Source organism: Pituophis catenifer, unplaced genomic scaffold (assembly GCF_029215685.1).
Source record: "Pituophis catenifer annectens isolate HBS135680 unplaced genomic scaffold, rPitCat1.0.hap2 SCAF_5, whole genome shotgun sequence".
NCBI classification, from domain to species: domain Eukaryota; kingdom Metazoa; phylum Chordata; class Lepidosauria; order Squamata; family Colubridae; genus Pituophis; species Pituophis catenifer.
In genome coordinates this window covers 64,735,550-64,743,606 of record NW_027256885.1, presented here as the reverse complement: position 1 = coordinate 64,743,606, position 8,057 = coordinate 64,735,550, and positions in this window count along the sequence as shown.

The window sequence follows — 8,057 nt, the reverse complement described above, 5'->3', positions numbered from 1 at the left end:
AACAGTGCCACCTGCAGGCAAAAGCTAACAAAGATGAAATGTGACCTTGGGAGAAAGCTTGTGAACTAAATTGATAAGCAGCTGTTTAGACTAATGTTAGAGCAACTGGTCTGTAGTTGTTCAGTTCCTTGATGTAGGATTTCTTCGGCACTGGGATGATAGTAGAGCGTTTGAAGCAAGAAGGAACATAGCACATCTCTAGTGATTTATTAAAGATGTGGGTGAAGATGGGGGCCAGTTGGTCAGCACAAGCTTTTAAGCAAGAAGGAGTTATCTTGTCTGGGCCTGGTGCTTTTCCTGGCTTTTGTCTGTGAAATAGACCTTGCACCTCATTTTCTGTAATCACCAGAGGTGGTGGGCCCAATGGGATGGGGTCAGTTGTAGGAGATTTGGCTGTTGTTGGTGTGTCTGAGATGGGGATTGTGGAGATAGGTGGCAGTAGTTTTCTCTCAAACCTACAGTAAAACACATTCAGATCATCTGCCAGTTGTTAATTTCCTTCAGCCTGGGAAGGAGGTTTGCCGTAACTGGTGATATTTTTAAGAGTTTTCCACATGTTTGCTGGTTCATTTGTTGAGAACTGATTCTTTAGCACAGTGGTTCCCAAACTTTTTTAACCCACCGCCCCCTTGGTGCTACAAACTCATCCTCAGTGCCCCCCACCCCCACCCCCTATAAATAGCATTGTTCAGAATAGCGGTTTGCACAACCCACTCAGGAAGATAGTAACAGTAACATTCAAAACTGTAACAATTAATTGCACATTTATTCAAAATCCAATTAAAAAATATTTTGTTAATTCAACAAAATTGTTGAACATGATCCAGTGATACCAGGTTTTCAAAGTCTGATAGTCATTTATCAAGAACCTTAGTAACTACTAACTTAGTAAACTCAGTAAAATTTAGTAACTACTTCACTGTTCAGTAAATTCTTTTTTTTTGAATTTTTTTTGAATTTATTTTAAATATAAAACATAAAACATATCTTTTTAGAGCAAAAGTTTGATCCGGTATAAAATAAGTATAGATTCCAAATTTCATCCATTACCATCTTAAAGAAGGAAAAAAAGAAGAAAAAGTAAAAAAAAAAGAAAAGAAAAAATTCTAAACCCAATTTTTCCATTCAATCTAACATCTTGTTCTAACATTTAACATTCTATTAAATATCACCCTAAATTTTAAATTCCAAATCTAAACAGCTTTTTATAATATTCATAACTACTTCACTGTTCAGTAAATTCTTAATGTGATGGATGGGCTTGATGAAGTGATACCAGTTTCCCAATGTCTGGTTTTAAGTCACTTAGCAGGAGTCTTAAATCACCATGTTCAGTAATCTGGAGTCGATTTCTTTGCTTGGAGAGAAGTTGGATGACCACACTGAAACCACGTTCCACCAAATATGATGTTGGAAATGCAACAAGGAGCTTCTTAACCACTGTCCATAGTGCAGGATAGCGATCAGAAATTTCCTTCTGTAACCAAAACTCTTGGTACGATTTCTTAAACTTTGGCTTCAGCTCAATGTCATTTTGCAGCTCTATTAGTTGTTCCTCCACTACCCCATCTTCCTCAGTATCTGAAAATGGATTTATCACCCAATCTGGAATTTCCATCAAAAGAAGATCCTGATATCGCTCAGACATATCTTTATGCAGCATGTCCAAACGGTCATAAAAAACTTGCAGATCATCATCTTGTATCCCACCTTTCTCTTCTAGCTCCGACAAGCTCGGAAATTGGTATAGCTCACGACGGCCTATATTGTGCTTGAATAGAGTTAACTTTGAAATAAACGTAGAGATGACAGATTTGGCCTTAATAAGATTGACCTCATTTCCTTGCAACTGCAAATTCACTTCATTGAACTTTGCAAACAGTTCTGATAAATAAACAATGTCATGCCTGATCTCTTTGAGTTCATCACTGAGCAAAGCATTCTTGTCTTCAAAAAAACTCCACAACAGTGTCAAAAAGATTGTAAAAGCGTCTCACACAGTTGCCTTTTGATAGCCAATGAACTTCTGTATGAAGCAGCAAACGATCAAAATCTTCATCATTCTTAACACAGAGATCTCGGAATAGTCGATCATTGAGAGCATGTACTTCAATTTTGTTCACTGCAGTAATGACAGTGTGTAATGACTTGTGTAAGCGATCACTGAGGTTATTTGCAACCAGATGTTGGAGATGAATGACACAGTGAATGGTAAAGACATTTGGCACTGCTTTTTTCAAGTAAGCAACACACCCACGGTAGCGACCAGTCATTGATGGTGCTCCATCAGTTGCACAAGCAAGTATGTTGGTAAGTGGAATTTCCTTGTCTTTGAAAAACTGCTCAACAACATGAAATATTGACTCCCCTTTAGTATCTGTTTTTAGTTGCCTCGCAAATAACAACTCTTGAGTCAAACTTTCATCTTTAATAAAGCGCACATAAGCAAGAAGCAAAGATTCATTGCCTGGCAAAGTTGATTCATCCAGCTGTAATGCAAAGTCTGTTGTCCGTAGGATGCTGCACAATACATCTTCCACATTCTCAGCCATTTCATCTATGCGTCTTTGCACTGAATTGTTGCTGAAAGGAATTGTCTTAATTATATCATGTGGTGACTTATGCAAAACAGTACTCAGAACCTCACTAATGGCTGGTAGGATGAGTTCTTCACCAATAGTATGTGGCTTTCCAGACTTAGCAATCAGCAATGAAATGTTGTATGATGCACGCAAACCATCAGTGTTTTGTTGGGAAGCATTGTAAAACATGTGTGACAATGTTGGGCGCTTTTGAAATTTGCCACAAAGTGATTGAAAAAAAGTTAGGTTCTTGTCTGCCTTGTCAGGATGTGCCTTCTTCAAATGTTCGTTCAGTCTGGAAGGCTTCATTACCTCATTAGAAAATACTTTTTCACATAGTAGGCACTGTGGCAGCTGCTGGTTTGATGGTGCTGGTATAAATCCATACTTCAGATATTCCACACTATATTGTCTACATTTTTTCTTTGATTTTTCTACTTCTGCCATTTCTGCTCTGAAAATCAGAATACTTACAATATGTGTGTGTTCACATCTGATTTGAAAAGAGTTACAGTTGCGGGGGGGGGGAGTAGTAGAAACCTGCTTTTTTAATTTTAAAAAATAGGGAAAGTTTGCCGAGCCAGGCAAAACAGAGCAGCATGCAAGAGGTTAGCGTGGCTGCCAGCGTACGGTACGCGCAGGCGCAGGAGGTGATGGGGCGAGTCGGGCCGGAACCGGAAGTGCTCAGCTGACTGGCGGCCGACAGAGCCCCAGGCAGAATTGCGTCCTGTGAGGGGGCCACCTCCAGCACTCCTCTGCCACCCCCCCTTGCCTCTTAGCACCCCCCTGCCGGCCCCTCTTGCCTCTTATCGCCCCCCTAAGTCAACAAAGCAAATTTTTTTTGAAAATGCGAATAAGCCAGGACGATGGTTGGTATATAAAATGATAAAGGAAAAAGAAAAGAAATTGATAAATTGATAAATCAATTATTAGTCCAAGATGGAAAGATATGTTATCAAAATGAAGAAAAGAAAAAAATAATTGAGAAATATTATAAAAGTTTATATCAGCAAGAGATGGTGGCAGAAGGAAAGATAGAACAATACTTAGAAAAATTAAAAGCGTTTGCGGATGATTTAGTGTTTATTATGGAAGAACCAACAGAAACAGGTCCAAAGCTAATTGAGCAAATAGAGGAATATGGAGAAGTAGCAGGATTGAAAATCAATAAAGATAAGACAAAAATCATAGTTAAAAATATGAGAGAAAAACAAAAAAAGCAATTAATGGAGAAGTTATATATTCAAATAGTGAAGAAAGTGAAATATTTGGGCATCCAATTAACTTCAAGGTGTATAACTGTGAAGGAAGATAATTATTACAAATCGAGAAATCAAATTGAAATAGATTTGGAGAAATGGAAAAATTTGCAATTATTACTAATGGGAAGAATAGCGTTAATGAAAATGAACATATTACCAAGAATTTTGTTTTTCTTTCAAACAATACCAATAAAGCTGGAGAAAAAATATTTTGAGAATTTGAACAAAATGATGTGGAAACATATATGGCAAGGGAAAAAAGTAAGAATTAATCTTAAACTGCTTCAAGATTCTAGAACTAGAGGCGGGTTTGGACTACCAAATTGGGAATTATATTACCAAGCAGCGACGCTAACCTGGGTTAAAGAATGGATTTTATTGAGAAACACGAGAATATTGACTCTGGAAGGACATGATTTGCAACTAGGTTGGCACGCTTTTCTTTGGTACAGGAAAAATAGGATACATGGGTATTTTCAGAGACATTACGTGAGGAATGGCTTGCTAACAACATGGGAGAGAGTGAAAGAAAGACATTATATGAAGATACCAATGTGGCTTTCAACAATAGAAGCTTTGACACATCCAAATATGATTAACATGAAAAATATTGTGAGATACAAGGATATCTTAACAGAGAAGGGAGAACTAAAACAGAAACAAGAACTAGAAAAACAAGGGATTGAGACAGATTGGTATACATGATTGCAAATACAATCAAGATATGATAAATATTTGAAACAGTATGGTTTTAACTTGGGAAAATCAGAATTGGATGAGATATTGACTGGGACAGATGAAAAAATGATTTAGAAATTGTATAATTATTTATTGCAAATCAGATTAGAAGATGAAGAAGTAAAAGAGACAATGATAAAATGGGCAAAAAACTTTGGTTACACGATAGAATTAGAAAAATGGCAACAACTATGGCAGGGGTCTGCAACCTTAAACACTCAAAGAGCCATTTGGACCAGTTTCCGACAGAAAAGAAAACACCGGGAGCCACAAAACTATTCCTGTGCCTGACTATTTCTTGAGCGGCCACAAAACTAGCATATGTAGTTGAATTAAATGTTCTGTTTTCTTCTGAAACTTTTCTTTTCTTGGATTTATCCATGGTTGGCCTACCGGGGGTTGAAAAGCTCAATAAATCGGGTGCCGGCGGGTGTTGAACATTGGCGGTTGTGGCGCATATTTTGAGTGACAGGGAGCCGCAGCAGAGGGGTGAAAGAGCCACATGCGGCTCCAGAGCCACAGGTTGCTGACCCCTGAACTATGGGAAAGGAATTACAAATTAACAATGGCAACTGTATATAAAGAAAGCCTATATAAAATGTTTTATAGATGGCATATGTCACCAGAAAGATTAGCAAAAATGTTTAAGGATAAATCAGTTAAATGTTGGAAATGTTTTCAATTGCCAGGCTCATATTATCATATGTGGTGGTCATGTACGGAAGCAAAAAACTATTGGGTTAGAATACAGGCATGGTTAGAGGAAATGTTACACCAGCGCATAGAATTAAAACCAGAGGTATTTTTATTGGGTATATTACCGGAGAAATATAGTAAAGAAGATACTTATTTGATTATTCATATAATAACAGCAGCAAGAATTGTATTTGCACAAAAGTGGAAGGCAGAAAAAATCCCAACAAAAGGAGAGGTAATAAAGAAGAAGTAAAGATGTGCAGAAATGTTAACATTAAGAATAAAAGATAAAGAGGAATCGGTGTATTTCAAGACATGGGGACGATTTTATGCATGGCTATGTTGTGGATTTAATAAGACAAACACAACTTTTGGATTAATCAGAGACAAATTTATATATTGCGCAATAGGTTCAAGGCTCTGTACATGAAGCGTTGAACAAAGACAGAAATTAGGTACAATGGTTTTATACCCTTCTAGACAAAGGATTCTGTTAACTCAGCAATTCATATGGTCATATACATTTATCATTTTTAATTGACATTTCCTAATTACAGAGTTTGCAGAACAGTTATAATAATTCTTCTAAAAAGTTACTGAAGCATAGATTCAAATCATCTTTTGACGATAGACAACTTTTAACTCATGTGGATCCCCTTGACCTAACCAACCTTTAAGCTGTATGTCATTAGAATGTTCCTTTCTTCTGACAACTTAGAGGCCTCCTAGAGGAACCAAAAGGATTTTGGCTGAGTTTGTACTTTTTCCAACCGGATGCATTGCTTTTTAGAATAGAGTGAATAGAAAATTATCCAGTGGTCATCTATCAGAGCCCGCTTCATTACATTAGCTAGAAAAGAAATATGAATGAAAGATTATAAATTAGATAAGGTATAAGTAAATAAGAGAGAAGACAAAAAAGAAATAGAAACCCAGATGATACCTGTGTAAATGGAAAAGGGGGAGGGGGGAAGGAAAAAATGTTATTATATAAATGTACAATTTATGATGATATGTGTTAAATCAGTAAAATAGAAAAGAAACTGAAAAGAAAGTAAATATAAATAGAAAATCGGGGCTGCTTGGATACCATTTTGGAAAATATTGAATTGAAAATGAATACAACAATGGAGAGAGAATGGAAAGAGGAGTAGAGGGATATATAGGAGGGGAGAAGAGAGGAAGGAGAGAGACGAGCAGAAGAAAGGGAAAAGGAGAGGAAGAAAGGGAGGGGAAATAAGAGTAGGAGAGAAGAGAAGAAGGGAGGAAGAAGGGAGGTGTGGAGGAAAGGAAGGGGAAGGAGAGGAGGGGAAGGAGAGGAGGAAAGAAGAAAGTAGAAGAGGATAGAAGAAGGGAGGGAAGGAAGGGAAAGAGTGTAGAAGGAGAAGGATTGTTGTAAAATAAGGGAGATGGAATGGTAGAAGAGCAACCCCGAAGATACTTAAATTGTTTAATGAACTAATATGAAAGTCAAAAGAGAATATGTATGATTAACAATAGATAAGAGACTGTACATTTAAGACATGTTTATGAGAAATAAAAATTCAATAATTCACCATATCTTAACAATTTGTTCCTTTCTAAATGTTATTGAGTGTGTGAATGCTTCAATAGAAGATAATCAGACTGGAATTTTTAAGTAATGATATTTCTTGATCATCTCCCAATTTAATAACAAAGACTCTCGTATAATATGTCTTCTAAAATAACCCTGTGTTTTTGTACTTTTATACCATAAAAAAGCATGCCAGCCCAACAACAAGTCATGTTTTTCTAAAGTCAACAATCTTAACATTATCCATTCTTTAATCCACATCAAATTACAAGCTTAGTTGTAGTTCCCAATCCGGCAAACCAAAGCCACCTCTTGATCTAACATCTTGCAACAATTTTAATTTTATCCTCGCCTTTTTGCCCTGCCAAATATATTTTAACACAATTTTATTTAGATCTTCAAAATATTCTTTTCCCATCTTAATTGGAATTGTCTGGAATAAATATAAGATTCTAGGCAATATATTCATTTTAATAGTTGATATCCTCCCTATCAATTATAATTGCAAGTTCTCCCATTTTGCCAAATCTGTCACTATCTGTTGTTTAAGCTTATTATAATTATTCTCCTTAAGTGTACTGCATCTTGCTGTCAAATGTATCCCCAAGTACTTAACCTTGTTCATGACCTGCATCCTTGATATTTCCGCCAACTCTTTTTGTTTTTTTAACATTTTTTTTGTCAAAATCTTCGTTTTATCTTTATTTATTTTCAGGCCTGCCACCTTACCAAATTCTCCTATTTTATCTATCAGTTTATTTATTGATTCAAGTGGATCTTCCAGAATAAACACCAGGTCATCCGCGAATGCTTGCAGTTTATATTCTTGGTTTTGAATTTTCATTCCTTTTATTTCTTCACTGATATTTCTATTTAGTACTTCTAGTGTTAACACAAACAACAGTGGTGACAGTGGGCAACCTTGTCTCGTTCCTTTTTGTATTTCAATAAATTCTGTCAATTCTCCATTTATCATTACTTTTGCTATTTGTTTATGATATATAGCTTCTATGGTTTGAACAAATTTCTCCCCAAAGCCCATCTGTTTCAATTGTAATATCATAAATCGTCAGTTCACATTGTCGAAGGCTTTCTGTGCATCTAAAAACATCAAAGCCATTTGCTTTTCCGGGTGTGCCTCATAATATTCCAACGTGTCCAGAATTATCCTCAAATTGTCTCTAATCTGCCTTTTTGGCAGAAATCCATTTTGATCCAAATGTA